Here is a 25189-nt window from a genome sequence, read left to right as displayed (position 1 = left end):
TGATAAACATGACACAATCTCCTTCCTCAGCTTATTAGATGGAGAATTGATATTCATGATCTCTAACAGGAAGCAAATGTGGAGCCTCAGGCCAAGGTCCTTTGATCTCAGAATTTCAGATATTGACTGCCACTGAAAGATTATTAGAGTGCTCTCCTATCTTCAGCTCCTAGTGGACGAATATAATATAAATGTTAAGTGTTCCTTTGATTTGTACACAGTGTTACAATGTTTCATATCCATCATTCTATTTAATGCACACACCACACTTTGGAGTTACTCAGGACGATATTCCTAATGAGAAGCTTTGGTTCAGAAAAACCATGTGCTGACCTCATGCTGCTAGATGGAGCATAAGACACAAGACTGGTACCAGCCACCATTTTCTGAGCACATGATTTGTACCAGGTATTTTATGTAAATCATCTATTCATTCCTCAGAAAAAAATCTTTGATTCAGTTTCTACTGCTACTTGAAAGACTACCCCCAAAACCTGGCAGCAGAAAACAACCATTTTATTATGAGTGTGGGTTCTATGGGTCAGGATTTCAAAAAGGACACAAAAGGGAAGGCTAGTTTCTGTTTCATGATGTCTGGGACCTCTGCTGGAAGATGCAAAAGTTCAGGGGCTCACCAGCTCCAGGTTGGAGTCATCTGGAGGCATCATAAATCATGTGTCTGCAGTTGCTACTGTCTGCCTACTGGGATGAGAGCACCTCTATGTGGCCTCTCTCGTGGTCTGGGCTTCCTCATAGCATGGTGGTGTCTGAGTAAATGAAGGTTTTGTATGGAGGTTCAGCACTCAAAAGCAACTGTACCAGAAAACAAAACAAAAGAAAAGGTGGAAGCTGGGTCACCTTTTGTGACCTTGCTCTGAATTCACATTGCATTCCTGTACTCTGTTGGTGATAAGCAAGTCACCCCCCCACCACCCCCCCACCCATATTTTAGAGGAAGGAATGTAGATCCCACTTTTTGTGGGAAGACAGCTCAGGTGGGATGGAAGATATTTAAGTGCCACACTTGTAAAAGAAGTAAGAATGAGGAAATCAAAGTTCAGGGAGATTGAAAGACTTGGCTCAAAGTCACAAAGCTTCTGTGGGAGAATAGCTTCTCACCCAGGGTTAGAATTTCAAAACCAGCGTGTAAGGTAAACATTGTTCATAGTCAAAATTACCTGGGAAGTCCTTTAAGTTGTCAGTAAAGTACAAAACGTGTAGTTTTCCATAAGCAACATATTCTCATGTGTCCTCTCATGCTCATTGCTGAACATCGCAAACTTGATGAAATGATGGGCAGAATCATTTGCACTATTTAAACTGTTCTCTCGTTTTTCCGAGTGTTGAGGTTTAAAGTCCCATAGGTTCAATTCATTTTATTTTTTATTTATTTTTCCCATAGCTTTTTTTTATTATGTTCAAGTAGCCGACATATAGTATCTCTTTAATTTCTGCTGTAGCATTCAACGATTCATTAGTTGCATGTAACACCCAGTACTCATCACAACACGTGATTGATACATTTTAAAGGGTAGATGCAAAATGACTCAAGTTAGTCTGACTCCAAAGCCCAAGCTCTTTCCATACTGCTGTCTGGAAACCACCTCTGGGAGACTGAAAAAGAGATCAGAGTTTCAAGCCCTACATAGGTGGGGAACACCAGAATGAGGTCTCAGTTGCAACCTGGATGTGATTTGCAGGCTTGACTCAATGTCTACACTTTGTCTATGGGAAAGCTGTAGTTATACCTGAACACCTAGACAGTCATAACCTTTCTACCCACTGCCCCTTCTCTCTAGGTCTGCACAGAATAGGAAGGGGCACCGAGATCTGAAAATGAGTGGGATTTCAAAGGATGAGGGTAGGAGTTTTGCAAGTAGACTGAACAGCATGAACAAAGCCTCGGTGGTATAAAGATGCAGGAAATATTCAGGGGCTGGTAGTATTGCAGCACTCTTTTACTGGGGAAAAATCACCGAGGTCCTACAAGACCCAGCCAAAGACTCGATTCCAGAGGTAGTGATATAGGAAAAGATGTCTGCTTAGCTTTGCTATTTAGGAGTGACTCTCTGGAGGTAGCAGGCAGAACAGTAAGGGAGGGTGGGGCTTGGATGAGGAGAAGGTTAACGTACTACCACTTTGGAGCAGCAGCAAATGCATGCCTCTGGCTAATGTCAGGGTATCTGAGTGTGGAAATGTAGGGTCTTCGCCATGATCTTTAAAGCAGTCTTGGTACTTATATTTAAGGTACTAGGAAGGCCTCCAGGGCTCATAGAATAAATGGGCACTGAAGTGCATGACTCACACAGCTCTCCTGCTCAAAGAAATCACCTCCAGGGCCTCAACACCTGAAGTCTCCCATTTGAAATATTTCTTTTCCATCTCAGGGACTTAGAACTGGATTAATCATAATCCCTATGTCACGTATGACACTACAGCATTTATTTGCATAGTTAATCTGATGTAACAAGCCTTTGTAAATGGCCCTTCAATGTGGAAACTAGGACTCTGACAGTCACTTGCATACATCTGCCTCTGTGGTCCACTCTGTTCTACCCCTGAGATTCCGCATTGAAAGGAACCATCATCACGAATCTTGTATTCATTAGTCCTTTCTTTTTTTTTTTTTTTTTAAATTTTTTATTTTTTATAAACATATATTTTTATCCCCAGGGGTACAGGTCTGTGAATCACCAGGTTTACACACTTCACAGCACTCACCCAAGCACATACCCTCCCCAATGTCCATAATCCCACCCCCTTCTCCCAAACCCCCTCCCCCCAGCAACCCTCAGTTTGTTTTGTGAGATTAAGAGTCACTTATGGTTTGTCTCCCTCCCAATCCAATCTTGTTTCATTTATTCTTCTCCTACCCACTTAAGCCCCCATGTTGCATCACCACTTCCTCATATCAGGGAGATCATATGATAGTTGTCTTTCTCTGCTTGGCTTAGTCCTTTCTTTTTTAAATCATTTTATCTCATCTGTTTGTAGTCCTTTAAAAATATATTTTATTATTGTTTAAAATATATTTTATTATTGTCATTCTTAATACTACAAAAAGGACAAATAGTTTTGATATTTCTACTTTTTAATTACTATTATATTGGAAAGACTTGTCCATATTATTGCTTGTTGGTGGAGTTTATTTAATTTGAATACACCATGACCTTTTCATCAGCTCCTGTGTTGATGGGGATTTCGTGTCTTTGCTAGTGTGAACCACAGTGCTCTGAGCATGCATAGCTGTGTGTTCTGGCATACAGCATGCCAAGCCCTCTTCTAAGCACAGAGTTAAGAAAATTTCTGGGTTTGGGGTCCATGAAGTTCAACTTTACAAGACAAGATCGAACTGTGCTTCTAAATGGTTTTACAAACTTCCAGCGCCAGCCATGACTACCCTTCTCACCAAAAACAACTATGAAATTTGGTCCAGGGGCACCTGGGTGGATCAGTTGGTTAAGTGACTGCCTTTGGCTCAGGTCATGATCCCAAAGTCCCGGGACTGAGCTCCATGTTGGGGGTCCCTGCTCCACAGGGAGCCTGTTTCTCCCTCTCTCTTTGCTGATCCCATGCTTGTTCTCTCTCTCTCTGTCAAATAAATAAATAAAATCCTTAAAAAAAAGTTGGTCCAAGAAAATCACATATTTGAAAACAAGGCTTATTTTAGTCTTCTTTGTCAGTTCTTATTTCTTTTATAGATTTTATTTATTTATTTGACACAGAGAAAGAGATCACCAGTAGGCAGAGAGGCAGGCAGAGAGAGAGGGGGGAGCAGGCTCCCTGCCGAGCAGAGAGCTCGATGCAGGGCTCAATCCCAGGACCCTGAGATCATGACCTGAGCCAAAGGCAGAGGCTTAACCACTGAGCCACCCAGGCACCCCTCCAATTTCTTTTCTTATTGTGCTAACAATATTTAGTTGATCTGGTGAATTATTTTTATGGATTTTCTAACTGGAAAGTTATTCTCATATACTTGGGAAAAGCTCATTGTGGTATATGATAATTTTAATGAACTATTGAATTTGATTTATTAAAATTTCCTTGGAATTTTTAGATCCATAACCATAAGTAGTGGAGCTATGTAATTGTCCTTTCTCTCAGACCTTGGCTTGTTTTGGAATAAAGGTTGCGGTCTTCATATTACCTGATAATATTATATTAACACCAACTTCATTTTGTTCTACTTGCCTGATTAATCATTTTCATCCTTTGTTTTCATCTTGAGCTTGTATGTTACCTTACAATTTGTCTAGCAAATAAACACATTGGGTTTGGGTTTTTATTTGTCAAGTTAGCCCATCTTTATCTATAGTAGTTAGGGACCCCTGGCTCAGTGAGTTAAGTAAGCATCTGCCTTTGGTTCAGGTCATGATCCCAGTGTCCTGGGATTGAGTCCTGCATCAGTCTCCTTCTTCAGAGAGAAGCCTACCTCTCTCTCTCTGCCTGCCACTTCTCCTGCTTCTGCTCTCTCAATCTCTGTCTCTCTCACAAATAAATAAATAAAATCTTTTTTAAAAAAGTAGTTATCCATATATTAGGACTTTCATTTTGTGGATATGCTTTGCTTTCTCTTTTCTTTGGTTTTAGTTTTTTTTTTTTTTTTTTTTAAGACAACCACAAACTTTACAAATATGTTATCACCTTTACTTCACATATTTCTTCCATCATCCTTTAGATTTTTTTCTATCTATATAATCACATCACTAAAAAATGTTTTGCATGTGGGCTTTTGTATGGCAAATATTCTGAGACTCTGTATGTCTTAGATTATTTTTATCATATCTTCACATTGGGATGAAGGTTTAGCTGGATATGAAATTCTGTACTTTCTGAATTTTGAAAAGACTTCATTGCTTTCTTGTATCCATGTATCCTACTAAAAAATCTGATAACAGTATTTTTCCTTTGTAAGTGATCTGCTGTCTTTCTTTCAGGAAGTTTTCACAATTTTACCTTATTTCTGAAATTCTTAAATTTCAACATAATTTCTGTCTAGGAGTACAATTTTCCTTATGTCTCTCTTTTGCTGTCTATGCTTCCTTTCAATCTGAGTCTTTTATCTTTCATTTAATTCTCGGGGAATTAGCTCAATTATTCCTTCAATTATTTCCTCTTCTTCCTTTGTATCTACTTTTTTTCTTTCTGGGACTACTTTTGCCTTTTATACCTTAACTTTTCTATTTTCTATTTTTAAAATAATTTTCCGCTGGGAGAATTCCTCTTCTGATCTCCCAGTTCATGAATTCATTCTTCAGACGAATCCATTCTGCTAATTACCTTCTATTGTATTCATTATCTCAACTATTATATTCTTATACTTAACATTTCTATTCGATTCTTTTTGTGGTTTTTTATTTTCATTGTATTGCTAACATCATTCTTTTAAATATTAAAAATTAAACAAATTCTTGCAAATACATGTCAATTCTTGATTTGTCAGTTCTAATACCTTTGTTTCCTTTGGAATTTGTAACTTAGTTTGAGGCTTTTCTTTGGAAATACGAGTATTTCTTTTTTCATTCATGAACTTCCATTCCTCTTGGATCATGGCAGTGCTGATGGCGGAAGAGCAGAAGGCCAGACTCCCATCTGCATTGCCATCTAAGTGTCCAAAGTGGAGGATGAACCTGCAATGGTAGGTTCTAATCACTTCTCACCCCACCAAACAGCTTCTAGGATGTGTTCTAGACTTTAGGATGAATTAATATTTAGAAGAGATTACAATGCATCATCCCTGGGAGTTTGGAAGGAGAGAAAAATCACCACCTGAGACTAGTCTTTCTGCATGTGTTGTCCTCCCCTCTCGGGTGCAGGGTTCCTGCTCAGCTTTGCTCTCATGCCTGAGGAGCACTCACTCAAGAGGCCTGAGCTCCAACCCTGCCAGTCCCAAGGCAATGGGAGCTGGCAGCAGGGCAGGAAGATGAAGAGCCTAAGAAACAATAGCTCCCATCTGGGTTTATCCTACTATAGCAGCCTGGATACCCTCTGCCCTAGGTAGAGACCATTCTAGATGTTCCATTGTTCTGTAAGGACAAGATAAAAACTGTTGATTCCATCTTTCCTGGGGGCGGGTGGGTGGTGGTTCTCATAGCTTTCTCTGCAACTCAGTGCTTTTCCTCTGTAGTTCCCCAGAGTGGATCTTGGGGGAAGGAGGCAGTAGTTCAGACTAGTCCAGCATCATCTTTAAAAAAATTTTTTTTTAAGATTTCATTTATTTATTTGACACAGAGAGAGAGAGAGAGAGAGAGCATAAGCATGGAATCAGCAGAGGCAGAAGGAAAACCAGGTTTCCCGTGGAGCAGGGAGTCTAACATGGGGCTTGATCCCAGGACCATGGGATCATTACCTGAACCGAAGGCAGCATTTAACTGACTGAGTCACCCAGAACCCAGCCCAGCATCTTCTTAGAAACTCTTGACTTTCCTTCTCACAAAAGATAGCCTGTCCTTCCCGTTCTGCCTTTCTTTCATACCTAGATCTCCTAGAGATGGCAGCACATCAAGCACGGTGTGAGTGGAACATTAGGTCAGCTCATCCTCTGGAGCAGAAGCACGGCAGCGGGCAGGGGAAGTGGAAGGAGCACTGAGTCCAAGTCAGGGCTGGGCTCCTGTTGTCATTCCCTCCTTGACTTCCTGTGCAGCCTTAGACAAGTCATTTCACTTCTCTGAGCTTCAGTGTCTTCTTCTGAAAAGTGAAGTTAACAAGAACACTGACCTCACTGGGCTGATGCAAATGAAAAACTGGATGCGAAAGGGTTTTGTAAACTCTAATGTGAAGCGATTTCAGTGATCAGAACTACCTGAAGGCAGGGAAAGGAGTCCTAGACGGGGTGAAAATTCACTTTGCCAGTGTTGCCCTTGTAAAAAAAAAAGCCTGATACAACTGGACATTCTCTCATTATAGAAAATGACAAATCTGTGTTTGCTGCCAGGGTTGTCACATTCCTCCAGGAGTACAGACTTTTACGGGCCCCTGGAAGCTCTGCCCAGACTATTTCTGAGGACAGGGACATTGTGCATTATTGGCAGGCCTTATTAAACCAAGGCCACTTGTGGTTATTGAAGAATCTAGGTCTGCCTCTGCAATGGTGGGAAAGAGTTATCAGATTCTGTCCTCTGATGTTTGTGGATTTGGTTTCACTGCTTCTACTAAGCTAAGTGCCTTTTGCTTCCTTGTTTGGTGAGGGTCTTTTTTCTAGTCTAGTTAGGGGGACAGAGAAGTGGGAGAAGAGAATGGAGCAAGTCCAAATCAAAGACAAGTAGCAGAGGTAGAAATGAATAAGAATAATGTGTTCTCTCTGGGAATCTGTACAAGGACAAGGCTGATGAGACTTTGTTTTCAATTACTTAAAATGTAGTCTGTCATTGAAAAGATGATGTAATGACTTTAAAACAGAAAACAAGTCAGAATCTTACACCACATTCAACTACTTGTATTTTTGCACATTCCTGCCTATTTCTGTTGTCATCATCATGCATGCATAATGCACATTTCATTTTATGGCCTGATTTTTTTTCACTTAATATTAGAAAATAAGGGTTTTCCTTTTAAAGCCTGCATTTTGATGAATAAACAATCCATTTCAGATATTATATGATAATTAATAAAATTATCTTTTTACTTTGTGATATTCACATTTTCTTCAAATATTTTGTAGTTTGTTTATTTTTTTTTTCTTGTTATCCTACTAAACACCATCATGGACATCTTGGGACATTTTACATATTTTATTTGTTGTTGTTGAATTCTTACCTTTGCAGATATTCTAAAATTCCTATGAGTGACATGGCTGGCGAAATACACCCAGGCATCTTTATGACTCTTGGCTGCTATATAAAAATAAAAGTTTTAATTTAAAATACCACTTCAGCAATTTAATCACAACCCTTCTAAGTATTGACTATTGAAGTTTTTTTCCCACTTTAATATAGAAGACACAGTGCTTCAAATTTGTACAAATTTTTATTTGTACATCTCTACTTAATGGCAAAGTTTAATGCTTTCCATGTGTTTTGCTTTTTGTCTGGATCATGTTGTTAAAAATAAGCTGCCATAAACTTTCAGAATTTTTTGAAAGCCCCCCCCCAAGAAATATTTCCTAAGAAACTCAGATTTCCAAATTAATCAAATATAAGTGCTTAAGACCAAAGCAGAGAGAAGTGTCAAGTTAATTTGTCTTCTGTTTAGCTGGTTGAATGCCTTTCATGTGTAATTCAAGTACTGTCAAGAATTTTTTTTTTTAAGATTTTATTTATTTATTTGACAGACAGAGATCACAAGTAGGCAGAGAGGCAGGCAGAGAGAGAGAGAGAGAGGGAAGCAGGCTCCCTGCCGAGCAGAGAGCCCAATGTGGGGCTCGATCCCAGGACGCTGGGATCATGACCTGAGCTGAAGGCAGAGGCTTTAACGCACTGAGCCACCCAGGTGCCCCCCTGTCAAGAATGTCTTAAGGGATATTGAAAAAAAACATAGACATCCGTCCCAAAAGTTTACATTCCAAAAGAGCTATCATCATGTGACTGATTGAAAAATTGCTAAACGTTGTAAGATAAGGATAGAACAAGAGCTGTAGGGATTCAGAGAGTAGAGAGATTAATTCTAACTTGTGCTTTGGAATGCGAGGAGTCAGCAAAAGTTTTTGGGAGGAAATTATCCGAGCTGCATGAGAAGGATCTGAGGTAGGAGCCTATTTCAGGGAAGTGAGGGAAGTGTGTCGGCGAGAACACTTGGCCCATTTTATGTGATGGAACTCCTGAGATTTTAAAGAAGTCTTCTAACATGGAGCTACTCTTCTCTAGATGACAATTGAAGTCAGGCAAGGATGACCTACAGATTAAAATTAGATTGTGTACTTTCAAGGCCTAAAATTTACTGTGAATCTCAGTGTTTGTCAACCCCTTCCATGACAAGGCACCCAAAGAAGCTGGTGGTATTTCTTTGTTATAGTGGGGTCAACAGACACGGCTGCTTCCCACTGGAGGAGTCTGGTCCAGAATTCCAGCTGCTCCCAGTCAGAAGGCTGGAAGGATCAATTTCTTTTAAACGGTTGGGCAAACACCATGTGAGCAGTTCTACAGTTAGATAAAGATGACTTATAAAATTAGTCACCAGATTTACTCTGCATGATAAATAATCAATGAATTGGGCATTGGGATTGGTAAGGAAAAAATAACCATACAAATTATTGTGGTTTTGATTGGCCCTACCTTGACAAGGTTGTCTACCATGGGATAGAGAAATTTCCAGTATTACTCAGAAAATGCCATACTAGAACCCTGGAACTGTAGACATAGCAGTCCAAGCTTGGAAAACATCCAGGGACAGGAAAATTACCTGTGGAATATGTTACAGGACTGGCTGAGGAGAATTATGTTTCACATTTATCTAGTAGTCTCATTTCATTGAGTTCAAAAAATGGGATCAAGTCATGTTCACATGCCAAACAGGTAAAAAGATATCATAGATTTTTGAGGATCTCCATTTAACAAACGGAGCCAGTCATTTTAACCATTTGTTTGTTTAAACCCTGTCTTGTTCTAGAAGTTGTTTCAACTAGACAGGCTACATTAGTCACTCAAGGATTCAAGTTTAAAGGTTGGGAGGTTAGAAAACAATTTAATGAAGGTCTTTGCATAAGAGGAAAAAAAACCAGATTTGCATGGATATGAAAAAAAATTGCAGTGCTCTTGTGGAAAAATTCCTGAAAATCTTCAGTGCACCACTATGCTTATGATTATATTAAAAATTCTAGCAGCTGTGCTTTTCTTCTAAATTAAGAAAATAAAGCAATATCATGAGCTAATGCCACATCAAAGTGGCATGTTTCAACACTTTGGCCTCATGTGTAGCCAGAGTCGAGTGCTCCCAGAGGCCTGGCTCACCCTACTCTTCCTGGAGGCAGATGCTAGAATGGTCACTCCAGGCCTGGGAAGTCAGCATTTCTTGGTTCTCCTTCCAGATTGTGGTGAGGCCCTGGACATGCTTTATCCCACCTCAGTTTCTCTGGTGAGGCCCTGGGCCATGTAAGGGGATTGTGGTTAAATGGAAATATTTGAAGAGTTGCCACATGGAATAGGGATTTAGGTCTATTCTGCATCATCCCATAATTGAATGAGGACCAAGAAGGTGGTAATTGCTACAGAGAGATGGATTTAGACTCTACATGAAGAGGAGGAAGGGAGAAAATTATGTCCCCTTAACACAACTTCTTACTAGGGCAAACAGCTCATCTATGCTATTTCATTTCATTCCTTTAGCAACCCATGAGGTGAGGACTATTGATTTTTACAGACTAGGACACTGAGAGAGGGTCGGTAACATTACTAGGTCATATCCCTACCACGGGCGTCAGGACTAAGACCAGGGTCAACTTAAACCTGATCAGTTGTAGGAAATTAGCTCATGGAATTAACCGCTAAGTTTCACTCCCTTAAAGAAAATGGAGTAGGAAAAAACCCCCAAACAACCGTAAAGTTAGACTTTACTTAACAAGCAACAAGCTACTATGGGATTTGTGAATGGTCAAGATGAGCCTAAAATGTCAAGGCAAAGATTTAGGGTCGGTGGGGAAGTTGGGAACACTGGCCAAGGCAGTACCTCCGCACTTATGATCCGTATGGAAGGATAATCCTCCAGGGGAAAACCCAACCATTTTGTAGGAGACAGATCCCAAGGAACCAGCTGGTGGGCTGACCACCGGCAACACTGAGGCTTGTTTTAAATAAGGAACCTATCAGCTTTTCTTTGAAGAATTTTCTAATAAATAAAAATGTCTCAGATGCAACTGGCTGCTTTGGGAAGACAGTGAGACCCTTGCTTCTCAGGATGTTCAGACAGAGCCTGGATGTCCGGATGTCAAGACAAAAGAAGGTCAAGAGGTAAAGACCCTAAGGTCTCTTTCATCCTAGAGAATCTATAATTTCCTCTGTGCAGCCTGTCTGAGCTAAAATATTAACAAACAGGAAAGGGACTACGTTGGAAGGAATTAGAGGAGACCAAGGTCTGTAACAACCTCAGGTTTCAGGATTGAGGCATGGCCTCCATCTGTACCTCCATGTAGAGTATCTCCATGTAGAAATGAGCAAGGTCAGTCATGTGACCCATGTTTTGAAGAAAGAATCCCAGGCAGCAGGGGAGGGAATCTTCTTGCTCCCCGTGTTAAGGGAGAGAAGATCTTCCTTCCATGACGTTGTGGAAGAATAGGCAGTTACGACTTAAAACCAAGGAAGTCCAGAGAAAGGAAGGAATTTTCCTAGGATCTGCTGACAAAACAAGGTCAGGTTTTGCACAGAAACCCAGGTCTCCTGACTCCAGAGCTTAGGATGGCTCTTTCCACTGAGGAGCCCTGCCTGCATCTCATCATTGGCAAGGATGCCTTCTCGCCCCAGGCTGCCCGCCCTGTGAGGGCCGGGCTTGTATCTCACACTTTGCCCTCATTTTTAACCCTTGACGTCCAGGGGTAGGTCCTCCATCGGTCCTTGGGCCCCCTAGCTACTTCCATAATCCCGATACTTTGCCCTACCCTTATTTACCAAACTGAGATACTCGGCTGGCCTAAAAATACCTGTTAGAAATGGAGAGTGTCTCGGAGATCATCTCATTGAATCCTGACATTTTACAGATGAGCATAATCAGAAATTTCAGGGAAAAGAAAGTTGGCATCTCGGTCACTGAGCAGTATTGTGCCAAGTGCCTATTATGTGTTGTGCCGTTCAGGTGGCAGGCAGGTGCTAGGGCTACCACAGCCCACGAAGACCCAGACTCTGCTCCCCAGGAGGCCACAATGCACGGACTGGGAAGACTGGGAAGGGCCTGGAGGCTGAGCTTGAGGAGCGGGACCCTGGACCGATTCCCGGGTTCTGGTAGTTTACAATACAGATTCATGAGCAGATGACAAAAATCTTTTCTGGGCTTTGGTGTTTCCAGTGATATCCTGAAGGGGGGATATCACTTCTCCTCAGTGATATCATTTCTCCTTTTAGGGCTGGTGTGGCCATACCCTTGGAAAACTTTAAAGAGGGCGTCCCAGAGGAGCTGGAGGCGTTTTGGGATGTTTGGCGTGCCCCTGCAGAGGGTTCTGCCCATAAATTTAGCTTGTGGATTCAGAAGAGAGGGCCTGGAGAAAACCTGGGGGTGGTGGTGGCAGTGGGGGGGGGGCATCCACATTACTTAATGTTGTAGTAATCAAAACAGATTTGGCTTGGCGCAGGCCATATCAAAGGGACACTCCCTGAGTGAGTCACTTCCTCTGGGGAAACTCCCTTCCCGGGGACTTGCTCCTGGAGCATAGGGACCTCAGCTCCTCTGCTCTGGGTCCAGTGGCCCGCTCACTCTAGACACTTAACCAAACTGTTGTGTTGTGGGTTTTCCTCCCATCAGGAGCATCTTAAGGAAAGGACAGACCATGGGCTGCTGTCTCTGTTTTTTCAGGTTACAGAAGTGCACACTCATCCCTCTTTTGCAAAGGATTCTGAGCCTGTTGCTAGGGCAGCTGCAGCTTCTTTGCAACAGCATGGACGGTCTCCAGCATTGGGGGCTGTAGGCGGTATTTACCTGGGAGTCAGGATGCCTGTGTCCAAGTACCAGCTTCGTGCTGGAAGAAACAAGTGAGGCAAATACATCTGTACTTGAGGGTGTCTATGCATGGACATGATTTTTATACAGCAGCCTTCTGTGTGTGCGTTATTTCACGACGCCATCTCATTTTATAGAGATGGAAAGTGAGTCCTGGGAGGTTTAAGGGATCTCAAGGTCCCAGGGGGCAGGGGTGTGTGTGGCAGTGCTTAACCTTGATGTCAGTCCTTCTAACATCAGAGCTTCTTTCCACAAATGTTCCCTTTATAGCCTAGGCTCCAGGCTTCCTCCCTGCAAATAAGGGTATTGGACAACCTCTACCATCCCATCCAATCCTGAAGTTCTGTGGCCCTGTAGATGGGGTCCTGTGTATTTTCTCTCTAATACTGTGTCCTTAGCAACTGAGTTTAGTACTATGTTGCCATGAGGTAGGGCCAGAGAGAGAGAGCAAGGGGAAGAGCGACAAGATCACCGTCACCTTTAGAGGGCAGGGATCATGGAGTGAGAAGGGGATTGGCCTGGAGCCAGGCCAAAAAGCAGGGCATAATCTTATGTCTTCCGTTTATTAGCCCTGAGACTTTGCTCAAATTCCTATACATCCTTGAGCCTCCGCTTCCTCTCCTGAGACATCGAATGGGGGCAGTGATACTGACTTTGTAGGTGGATGGCTGTGAAGGTCACATGAAATTGTTTTAAAAAGGCTGATATCCTTACTACCTATAAGCAGATAATGGTGCTTCTTAAGAGTTGGTTTCCTTTCTTCACTTCTGCCTGCTGGCTACCAATATCCAGCCTGTTGTCCAACAGAAAGATTTGCCTCTCTTCAGGTGGTTAATACAGCATGAACCGTATCTCTTAGACAGGGGCTGATGACCACAGACATACGAATCCGTTGCACTGTGTCCAGGGGCAAAGAACAAATATGTATGATTTGCTGGGGTCATGAGTGGGTGGATGTAACCAGAAGTGCCCCTGCACGTGAAAAATAATTTTAGGGACCCTTTTTTACCTTAGATCATATAAATTATGCACATTTCCCCAGAGTATATCCATATTTACTTTGATATTAAAACACTGCTTGAAACAGTACCTGGCATACAACCAATGCTCAATAAATATTTGTCGAACACATAAATTGATCTCTGAATGAAAAACAATGTTTTAAAGTGTTTGCCATCAGGTAAAATGGATGTTCCAGGAAGATGTGCCACCCTTCACTGGTCTCCAGTACCTTGCTACATAATCATGCACCCTCAACTCTCAACCCGAGCAAGATAAACCCTGCAGAGACTCCTCCTTTTACTCTAGGGTTGGGAAACCTAGATCCACAAGTGAAAAGGAGTAAAACCAGATTTCCTGGGTTTTCCCATCCCAGACTCATACGATGGAAATGCATGACCTTGTCCTCAATGTTCAAGATCGTCCTTTTGGCTTCTCGACGTCCTGTGCTCCTTTGTTTCCTCCATACACAACACTTAATGGCTAGAGTTCTGCTTTGCTGGGCTGAACTTGCTGAGGCCATGTTTCATGGTTCAGACAAATGCTTGATTCTTGTTTTCAGTATCCTCGATACAAACTGCTTGGATAGGTCTACTTGTCAAGTTCTCCGTTTCGGTTATCTCTTCCATTTTTTGTCTCAAGAATATTTAAGGAAGAAGCATTCTGGGACTTGTGGGAAAAATTCCAACTCTGGCCTTATTTCTAAGGAGAGGAAACACGTCTGCAGTAAAGAAAACTCAACCAGAGGTAGCCCCTCAAATGAGAATGTGAGTTCTCTAATTTAGCTCCTTTCGGAGAGCTGTAGTTCACCGGTTTGCCTGCGTGGCACAACCTCCCTGAAGCTCAAACTGAGAAATCATCCAGAGACACCCAGTGTTTCAAACCTTGCTGCTCCCTTTCGAAGGATATTCTCTTCCCAGATCATGGAACATCCTCTTTCTTCCCTTCGCTGCTGTCCCCAACTCTTCCTCTGCTGCCTCCGCCACCCACCCATAACCCTTCCTCTGCCCAGCATTTCCCGGACTGTCAGAACTAGTTTCCTGCCAGCTGCATCTCCCTAAACATAGATACACCCCAGCCCAGTGTCCCTGACAAAGCAGTGTGTTACGGTGATGCAACAGCCAAGGTGTCAAAATAATTTGGTAATTAAAGCAGGGGAAGGTCAGGGTTTCTTCTGTCTGGAAAGACAAACACTCAACACAATGAGAACAGCTAAACAAGAAAACTAGTTTCATATTCCCTTGTCTCTCCTTTGCCCCTTGCTCTGATCCCAAAGTCCCACAGCTATAGTGGATCTTCTCAGGGCACAGGATGACGAACACACTTGACTTAGAAGGTGGGGCAAGTTTGAACACCAAGGAATAGACCAATTTCAAGGTTTCAACACACCACTTGTTTTTGTCTTCCCTGTTTGTTTTTACACCAGCCCCACCCTAAGCTCCTGCTGGTGCAATGGCCCTAGATCATGGCTCAATGCCATGGATGGGACATTGCTCAAAGGGGGCTGTGGGTGCTGAGGGCAAAGTCTCCTCCCAGGAAACCAAGCCCTCAAGATCACCTTTCCTTGGCTCTTATTTGTTCATTCGTTGAACACTGAACATTCATGAAGAGCCCGTTATATTTTAGGGATGGTGCTTAGAACACCAGATGGGGGTGGAGAGAATGAAGACATCAATATAACATGGCCTCTGTCACCCAGAAGCTCACTGTCTAGTGCACATATGGGCATACATCATAGTCTGCTGTGATGATGGATGGGGTTCTGAGTCAGGTCACAGTGAAGTTCTAGAGGCCTCAGAGGTGGGTGTAGCCAACCTCCTGTGGGGCTCTAGGAACAAGTGACCAAGGAGGTGATTTTTAAATTACAACCTGATGGATGTACAAGGTTTCTCCAGGTAGGTGAGAGAAAATGGGACTTTCTAGGCAGAGGAGCAGTGCATTCAAAAGCAGGAGGGGAGAAAGAGTGAAGAGTTCATGGAGACGGAAGTTGGCGCTGTGCTGGGGGTCAGTGAGGATAGAAGGGAGATCATTGAATAAGTCAGTTGGGGTAAGCCTGGGAAAGTTCTTGACAAGATGCCAAGCAGTGTGGCCTGTCTGGAAGGTGTCCGTGGTGAGTTCTGGACAGAGTAGAGATGTGAGCAGACCCATGCATCAGAGGCACCCAAGCATCTTTCTACCAGGGATCCACACTCCGAAGTTTTAACTCAATGGCCTTCAGATCTCTCCTCAGCCTGAAAGGAAGGCAGTTATAGAAGACACACAGGATCTTGGCTTCTTCTCAGATGATTGACTCCAGGGAGCCAAGGCTCTCCTCTCTCCTCTTCCCACTCCCACAGCTCGGCCAGCTATCCACACCAAGAGAGACTGTGGAAGGATTCGGTAAAGAGCGTTGGCTTCAGAGAATCCTGGTTTTGAACCTTGGCTCTACCTTTTATCAGCTCTGTTGTCTTGAGTTAGTGACTTTCCTCTCCTAAGGCCTCAGTTTGCCCTTTGTAAAATGGGCTTGAAGGATAATATAATAATACCTTCCTTCTTGGGCTGCCTCGCAGAATGCCTCATTTGTAGCTCATGGAAATGTTTCATCAATTGTACATGCTATAAGCCTGTCCAGCTGGCTTTCCCTAGCCCTGTCACTTAACACACCCATGTAAGTCTGGACTGTGTGGCTTTGAGGCCCAGGCCAGAGGGCCCACAGCTTTACTTTTACCCCTGACTTTACCCCCCTACTGTGTATATTTGAGGCCCAGGCCAGAGGGCTCCAAGGTGTATTGGACAATGATGCATACCATAAACATGAAAACAAAGAAATCAGAAAAAGAAAACATGGACACTTTTGTCATTCAGGATCCAGTGGTCAGAGGGGGCACAGCAAGACCCATAACTAAAAACATCCATTCTTTGACAAACACCATTTAGGTCCACAGATCTTCAGATCTTCTGCCCCATGTCTTTGAAATGAAAGGTAACTATGTTTGGATGTTACATAAGTTTGGGGTCGCTCTGCTACCGGCTTTGCAGATGGATACTGCTTTGGATAACAGGGAGGGTTTGAATCATTACAGCACTTAGGTAAGAGAAATTAAATAATTAACTTGTCGAACCCTTTTCTCTCAGATGGCATAAGTGTAATAGATTCTAGATAAGGAAGTAGTGCTGAGTGTCCATTTATTTGTTGCTCGTTATGCTCTAATTCATGACTCCAGAGGTACTCCTCAATTAGCATGGATTTCCAACTATTTTACATGGCAGCTGAGGAATATTTTGAAAAATTGAGTAACTCATATTACTCTTCAATTTGTATATATGTAGATTGAGACATAATTTATATGACAAGTTTGATAGAGATGCATAACATTTTCCACCAAGTAGGCATTAAAAGCTAGCATAGTCTAATTTTTCAAGCAAATAAATAAGACTTATTTAAAATTTTTTAAAATTTATTTTTTATTTATTTTCAGCATAACAGTATTCATTATTTTTGCACCACATCCAGTGCTCCATGCAATCAGTGCCCTCTATAATACCCACCACCTGCTATCCCATCCTCCCACCCCCCGCCCCTTCTTCCAATTTCCCCCAACTCCCTTCTCCTCTCTAACTCCCCATGTCCTCCATGCTATTTGTTATGCTCCACAAATAAGTGAAACTATATGATAATTGACTCTCTCTGCTTGACTTATTTCATTCAGCATAATCTCTTCCAATCCCATCCATGTTGCTACAAAAGTTGGGTATTCGTCCTTTCTGATGGAGGGATAATACTCCATAGTGTATATTTTTAAAAGTAAATTTAAAAATGAGCTTTACTTAAATAATTTTATTTAAAATGTTGATGTTGTAACTTATTCATCGTTTCTTTTTACACTTTAATTAATACATTGGAAGTATTATTTAATACTTGGAAGAAATATATATTGGAAGAAATATTTTTAAAAATACATGGAAAGTATTTTTAGTTTAAAATTTATTCACATTTACTTTATTTACATTTTTAATGAAAACATATTCAAATTTTATACATTTGGAATGCAAACAAACAATTTGTTCTAGAATTCTTTAGATTCAGTGCTGTTCAGTAGAACTTCCTGCTATGATGGAAATATTCCATGCATGCAGCCAACATGGTAGTCACTAGACACATGTGGCTATTGAGCATGAGAAATGTGGCTAGTACAACTGAGGAATTTTATTTATTACATTTTAATTGATTTAAATTTAAATATCCACATGTGACTAGTGGCTATTACATTGGGCAGCACATTTTTAGATCATTAAAAATGAAAATGAAAATAAATCTAGGTGATAATCGAAATAGAAAAGGCACGGGAAGATCCAAGAAAATAAGAAAGGTTGAAGAAAATGAGAAAGAAAGGGGTGATCTGCCTAATTCTTTAAGAGAAATAATAGAAGTGAACAAATTGACTTGCATACAGAAACATATCTATATGATTATGTGAACTGCAGGGAAAAGCTAGAAAAACAATTGATAAGATACAACAAAGACAAACCAATGCTTGAATGTTAGCATGAAGTTTTGATAATATTCTTATTTAGCCAATACTTAGCCAAACAATGGTGATTTTCATGAGACAAATGGAGCAATCTTTTCAGGAAAATTTCTGGATCTAGTTATGAAGTTATTTGGAATGAAGTATTGGAATTTCTGAAATATGGAGACAGAGAAAAAGTAACAGAATGAATTTTTATTATTTGGGATGGCAATTTCAAAATGAGGTTACTAACTAAATAGATAAGAGGTGCCTTGTGGCTCAGTTGGTTAAGCATCTGTCTTCAGCTCAGCATGGTCTCAGGGTCCTGGGATTGAACCCCACATTGGGCTTCCTGCTCAGTAGGGAGCCTCCTTCTCCCTATCTCTCTCTCCACTGTTCGTGCTCTCTCTTTCTTGCTCATTCTTTGTCCCAAATAAATAAATTAAATCTTTAAAAATATAAATGGGTAATAAAGTGCAAAAAAATGTGTAAAATTTTAAAAAAAGAAAATATTGTCCAATACATCTAGATTGCTCCAAGGTGTATTGGACAATGACTACTTATGTCATTGAATTATACCTGCTAGGAAAACAAGGATGTCAAAATTAATTTCATTAGTTTTATATCTCTTATAAAAAAGAACAGGTTTTGATTTAAGAGAAAAACTAAGAAAGCAATTTTCAGCTTTTGGCTTTTATTTAGAAGATTGCCAATTGTATGTCTTCTTTACACATAGATAAATAAAATTAGTTTTGGAGGAAATTGAAATTAATTTTGAATTTATTCTATCCCCTGTTATTTGGTTTGAATTATTGCTTGCTATTAATTTTGTTAGCAAACTATTATAACAGAGCAGATCAAAGCTTGAGTTTTTCACTTTTAAAGGTACATTTATTTAAAGAAAGTGGTATTTCTAAATTGAAAACAACTCTGTCAATATGCAATATAATCTATAATCCAATAAAATGTAGTAAAATCAGAAGAAAAAAATAGGAGAGAGAGATTCATATATAAATAATCCCAAAACAAACTATAGAATCTATTTTCTGGCTATGATAGATCAAGGTATGCTTTCTGTTAACAAAAAATTGCAATGAATGGAGCAATATACTGCTATATTCATTTTTGCTATAATATTCCTACATTTAAAAAATACTGAAGAAAAAGTTACGAAATACTGTAGGCACCAGAACTTTGAATGTCTGTGAAAACTGTGATGTAGGGAATAGAGGTATGTAATTACTTTCTATGATATTGATACTGTATAATATATGATCCATAAAAATGCTAAAAACTAGTTTGTAAAACTTACATTTTTAATCTATGTATTGCTTCAATAATTTTATTAATAATTCCAGTTGCTACTATCTGAGGGAAGTGGTCAAATGAGCTAATCTGGTGGAAAGACGCAGAATTTCTTTCTGAGAGCTAGAGAAATAGGATTGCTGAAAGACACAAAGCCAGGTCTTTAAGGATGGGGAAGGGGTGTTTTTGGTTTTATCATGATGATTTGCTTTTTACAGTTGACTTTGGTACTGAGAACCTGGACAGCTAATCGTTTGTGAGCTCAAAGAAGTCTGAGTCCTCCAACTGCTTCATTGTTCTGCAGGGCTAATTCCCAGAACTTATGGACAAGGGGACCTACCTGGGAAAGAGAAGTGGTGACTGGGTGTCTAGAGAACATTTGAAAACAAGACCAGAACTTTTTACCACTTGGATTCCTTAAACACAGACTTCCTGATTTTTAAGCTCTCATTCATTTTGAAGGGCATTAGATGTGCACATCATAATCCCTCTGCACTTCACACACGTGTCATTGTTCATGAGAAGGCTCGTCCAAGGGAAAATTATATCTATATCCATATCTGTATCCATCGCCATCTCCATATTCATATCTATAGCTACATGTCCTGAGTCTTTCTGATTTTCAAGTATGTAATTTCAAACTTGTTACCAGTGATAGAAATCTAAACTGGACCTGTGCTTGAAGACAAGGGTATGAAATGGAGTGTGTCTGATGTTTAACTTCTCTGACATGACTGCTGTGTGCAACACACCTTTTGTTAAGGTGTTTTTCTTTTAAGCATCTGATTAACATAATTTTTTTATATTATACAAAAACATAATACCATGATTATGGAAATAAAAAGCCACCCACAAGCTTACTATCTTTAAAATCATCTATTTTCATTCTTTTCTTTCTTTTCCAAAAAAGCATATTTTTTTTCACAGTGTTGGACATGCGACACAAATATAATTTTGCGTTTTAATCTTTTCCATAAGCATCACACAATGAACCATTCCAATGTGGTCTTTCGAATGACCTACTTGAATGTCCTCAAAATATGACTTTGGTGAATATATTGTCATTTATATCAGCATTCCAACACTATTATGGAAAATTTACATTATTTTCAGTTCACTTCTATTATCAGTAATATCTCTTTGGCCACTTTTTTGCTATCCTTTTTCCAAGTCTTGGATTATTTTCTTAAAACAAATCTCCAATAGTGGAATTTTTGGGCCAAAAGAGATGGGAACTTGTGACATTGTTGGTTGTTACCCTCCTTTAATTTATTTATAGAAAACAGTCTTCCTCCTTCATTTAAGCAAACTAACTTGCTAGTTTAACAACTCACTAATTAACTAGCTCAGTGTCCCAGTGTCCTGGTTTGTTTCTATTCCCATCCAACTGGTTCACAGAGTTCCTTATATTTGCTCCTTCCTGACAGTGAATGTCTGGTTCACACATCATCTTTACACAAATAAGTTGCAGTGATAACTCTTTGCCCTGAAGCCTGATCACTTCAGTGATCTATTGTCTGGCTTCAAGGAATTCCCCATCTGCAAAAGTGTCCATGAGACACAGTTTCAGTGATTGCGAAAGAAGCATACTGATAAGCCAGGTAAAGACTGGGCTCCTAGCCATCTGTTCTTTCTATCTCTTACAATTAGGTCTCTGCCAAGGCACCTTGGGCTCAGCCACCAACCTGTCCCACCAGCTCTTGCCAAAGTGCAGGCATCAGTGTGAATGCAGGCATAGACTCTTATCATCCATCCACTCCACCTTGAACTGGCCTAGATCCCATAAGGGACCTATTGGACACTCAGATGTAATCTTTACCCTCAAGAACTCTCTAGGCTGAAGAGATAAGATACATATGCTCTAAGAATACAGCTGAGAGTCTATGATTCCACAGAGGTTCAGAAGCAATGGATAACATCATGGGCCCTAAGCTTCCGTGGAAAGACAGAGAGGAATGAAACAGGCAGAAAGGATTAAGGAGGACATTCAGTTTGGAGGCATTCATTTCTTATCATCCAATCATCCAATCCGATGAGCTAGGTTCTGGGGACACATGGAGGAGTTAGATGGCATCCCAGTTCTTTAGGAGATCACAGTCTTGTGGAAGAGATGCTCATAGGAAGATCATCACCATATGGCATAATGCACACTGTCACAGAGGGATTGACAAACTGATGTGAATGCACTGGTCAGATCCGACTGTCAGAGACAAAATGTCCAATGGAACAGCAAAGTTCCCTCCAGACCAAAGGGATCTGGTTCATTTTATGAAGATCATGTGACCCAAATGGTGAGGTAGCAGTGGTAGAGGAGAAATAAGACTCTGCTTTCAGCCTTAAGACCTGGGTTTTCACCTGGCACTGCTACTTCAGAGCTGTGTGATTATGATCACATTCCTCAAAGTCTCTGGGGCTCAGTTTTATCACATGTAAAACAAGGATTCTAACAATTTTTCAGGATCTGCTAGGAGATTGAAAGAGAAAGGGGGTGACAAAGGGCCAAGTGAAAGAATTTATTCTTATTATCACCCTCATTGATGTCATCACATATGAAAGCACTTTGGGAATTCTCTGGCCCAGTACAAAGAAGTAAAGTTATTGTGTGACAACTAATTTATTCCTACAATTACCTGTCCTTGTCTCTGGGCTCTTAGATCTGGAAACAAAAAGGTGTGGCTACAAAGGAGCAGTCTTTGATCCTGCCACCTACCCCATCGTTTTTCTTCCCATAGATCCCACCCTATAAGGCCCCAGAATGTTCACTTAGCCTCTGTAAGTCCTCCTGAACATGATTATTAGCCTTTTTTTTCCTCTAAGGAAATTAAATTACGTAGTGTCCACCAAAACCAAGGATGGTTAAAGTGCATGGAGAGTTGGCCACATGCCCAGGGTTCACCTATTCACCCAGGCATTACTGCTCAGGCCATTTATTTCATAATTTCTCACAAGAAACTGTGGCAATATCCAGAGATGACAGAAATGACAGATGAGTCAAGGAGAGAAGTTGACTCAGAGGCAACCATCTCAGCCCCCACACCCCCCAACTGACATCCCTGAGCTTGCTGGCTTCTGTAGAGATTTATACTTCTGTTTGGATATTGCTTTAAGAAGATTAAAGGATCTGTATTCCTGGAAACCTCCTTCCCTATTTCTTCCCTGTGGCCCTTCAGACCATGCTCCAATTCATTTCTTTGTAATGAGAAGAACTCACATTCCTTGGGAATTTATTCTATGCTAGGGACTGTACTGTCTTTTACACTCATTACCTTATTTACTCCTCAATGTCATTGCATAGGTACAATGATTATCCGCACTTCACAGATGAGGAAACTGGCATAAAGAAAGATGAGCTAAGATCAGTCCAGGGATGACTAGCAGAGTTGGACATGGGTTGTCAAACTCAGAACTTGTGCCTCTGATGATTCTGGAATTCTGCCTCCTATAGGTAGGAAAGCCTGGAACCTCTGTGAGGAATTCAGTCACCGCAACTGTGAGTCAAAGCTGAAGACCGGCTTAGGATTGGCTTTTCCTAAAGCAGGATCTATGGAGGAGTAGAAATTAGCTGATGGATGATCTGGGCAGTCTTCTTCCTGGGCAGGGAACATGTCCTGCATAGCTCCTGCTGGTTTGAGGCAGTCCAGGGTTTACCTTAGCAGGGAAAGGAGAACATTTTTGAAAAGAGGAAGAACCAAGTTGTTTAATGACTCTCTTTAGACCTCACCTCCCTGTATTCCTTATGCAACACTTTTTTTTTTTTTCCTTGAGAAAATGTGGTGGCATTTATCACCCTGAACCCAGCTTTTATCATACTTCCCACTACTCAAGCGCCTCCAATAATGGTTTCCCATGGCCGCAATCAGCAAGTCTCCAAACTTTCTTAAACCCACTGGTAAACAAGATTTTGCTGTGCACCCAATTGGATTTATAATATGTGTGTGTACATCTGTGCAAAGCCATGCCAACATATTATGCACACTTTAAAAATAAAGCCAAACAGAAATTATAAAAGAAGAGATAAATATAAAATAAAGAATACAATGTATGCTACTCTTCACAATGTCATTCTATCTTTCCTACCATCACAAGAAACAATCAACACTCTGGGCAGAGTTCATCATTAATAGCAATGAATGTGAACCCATATTTCAAGTACTTTTCCTAAGAATTTTGATTTTTTTTTTTGTTGTTTGTTTTGGCCTACTGCTTGCTCTATCTGATTAGATCATCATTGGCTGTATCCCCTGAAATGCAGCCAGTGGAAAGCCAGGAATAGGAGAAAAGTCAGCTCTACCATTTTCTTGTTGTTTGCTTGGGTCTTTACAGGAATTTTTAAAAACCAATTGTCTATTTTGTCAAGGTTTGTTTAGTTAAATCTAGGTAAGAAATCCATAAATTTAAGAGACCAGCTACATGAAAACGTCAGTATGAATACCTCTTGGGTTATCTAGGACAAAGAATCCCCACCCACCCCTCAGAATGAGCTTAGTTGGAGATGTGACGTGAAGTCATTTGATGTGGAGATCCAACGAGGGTCCCACAATCAATCTATATAAAAAATAATAGGACTTCTAAACTTTTTTTAATGTAAATAAAAGTAAATATAAATGATGACTGCACACTTTCCTGGAAGCATGCACACTTTCTTGGAAACCCCTTATCTACCAAGATCAGATTCTTTAGCCTTCCATGATTGGCCATCTACTCCAGCCATCACCGATCCCCCCACCCATTGCTATGATTACATCTGTCACTGCATGGTACTTATGACTGGACATGTTTCTCTGAAAACTTTCTTTCCCTGGGACTTTGCTATGACTGTTTCTTCTGTTTAGAACACCTTGACTTCCATTACTGTCTTTCAAAATTTTATGCCTCCATTGAGGCTCACCTCAGCCTCCACCCACTGTGTAAAATAGTATTTTTTTGACCTTTTATTACTGGACAATGTAATACGCTGAACAATGTATTATCTCATTTAACATTCACAACATTTCCAGGAGATGGATACTATTATGAGAAAGCTCAGACAGAACTGTTCAAAGCCACAAAACTAGGAAGTGAGAGAGCCAGGAACCAAACCCATGAGGACTCCAGATCCCCACACTCTTTCACTGTATATGTGCTTTAATTTCATTTGACTTGTTCAGACAGGTAAAGCTAACATGAAACTCTCCCCCTCTTCCTTCTTGTGGGGAGAGAGAATTAGTTGCTTCCTCTTCAAGTTTCCAAAGCAACCTTGTTTGCAAATATCATGTAGGAATTACTTCACCCTGCCATATAGTGCTATCATGTGTGCATACCTCTTATATCCTCAGATATACTGTGAGCTGTTTGGCCAAGGGACCACACTGGATCCTTCACAGCACATAGCAGAGCCATAGTAAACAATGTCAGGTAATGAATGAATTAATGAATGAATGGAAGAATAAATGCATGTGTGGAAAACAAAAGAACAAATGTCCTAGGTTGGGTATGATTCCTTTAAACTGTAATTTGACATTCTCCTAGTGATCTGACATACAAACCATACAGACATATGAGTGTTGGTCTGTAATATACAACAAAGATTTCAAAATGGAAGACAAGAGTTCCATTTACCAACATTTGAAGAAGCACTGGAAAGTTATGTTATATTCTTTAATATATATGGACTGGATAATAAAGACTCAAACTTGTGTTTACATAATCCAACTTTCCAAACAACTGAGTGCAGTAAAAAAACTGTCACCTTACAAAGTAGCACTTGATATCTTGGACAACTGGGAAAGGGTTTATTGGACAGATCATTCTAAAGGTGACAATAGTTAATGAAGTTTACA

At 40.6% G+C, this 25189-nt stretch overlaps 1 long non-coding RNA gene across 2 annotated transcripts in view; it reads left to right on the top strand.

The window, feature by feature from the left end:
* The window catches only part of LOC309846045, an 88712-nt gene that overhangs the window by 59230 nt on the left and 4293 nt on the right, over window positions 1-25189 (top strand). The window contains exons 1-2 of one of the 2 annotated variants that reach the window (XR_014301707.1): window positions 15246-15470; window positions 16492-16644. The exons of the other annotated variant lie outside the window; for it this stretch is intronic. This is a non-coding gene — a long non-coding RNA (uncharacterized lncRNA). Of the gene's footprint in view, window positions 1-15245; window positions 15471-16491; window positions 16645-25189 lie in introns of those variants that run through there. 2 annotated transcript variants of the gene reach the window in all.

This window comes from Mustela nivalis (assembly GCF_964662115.1).
Source record: "Mustela nivalis genome assembly, chromosome: 1".
Taxonomy (NCBI): Eukaryota; Metazoa; Chordata; class Mammalia; order Carnivora; family Mustelidae; genus Mustela; species Mustela nivalis.
This window is presented reverse-complemented; position numbering and strand designations above follow the sequence as displayed.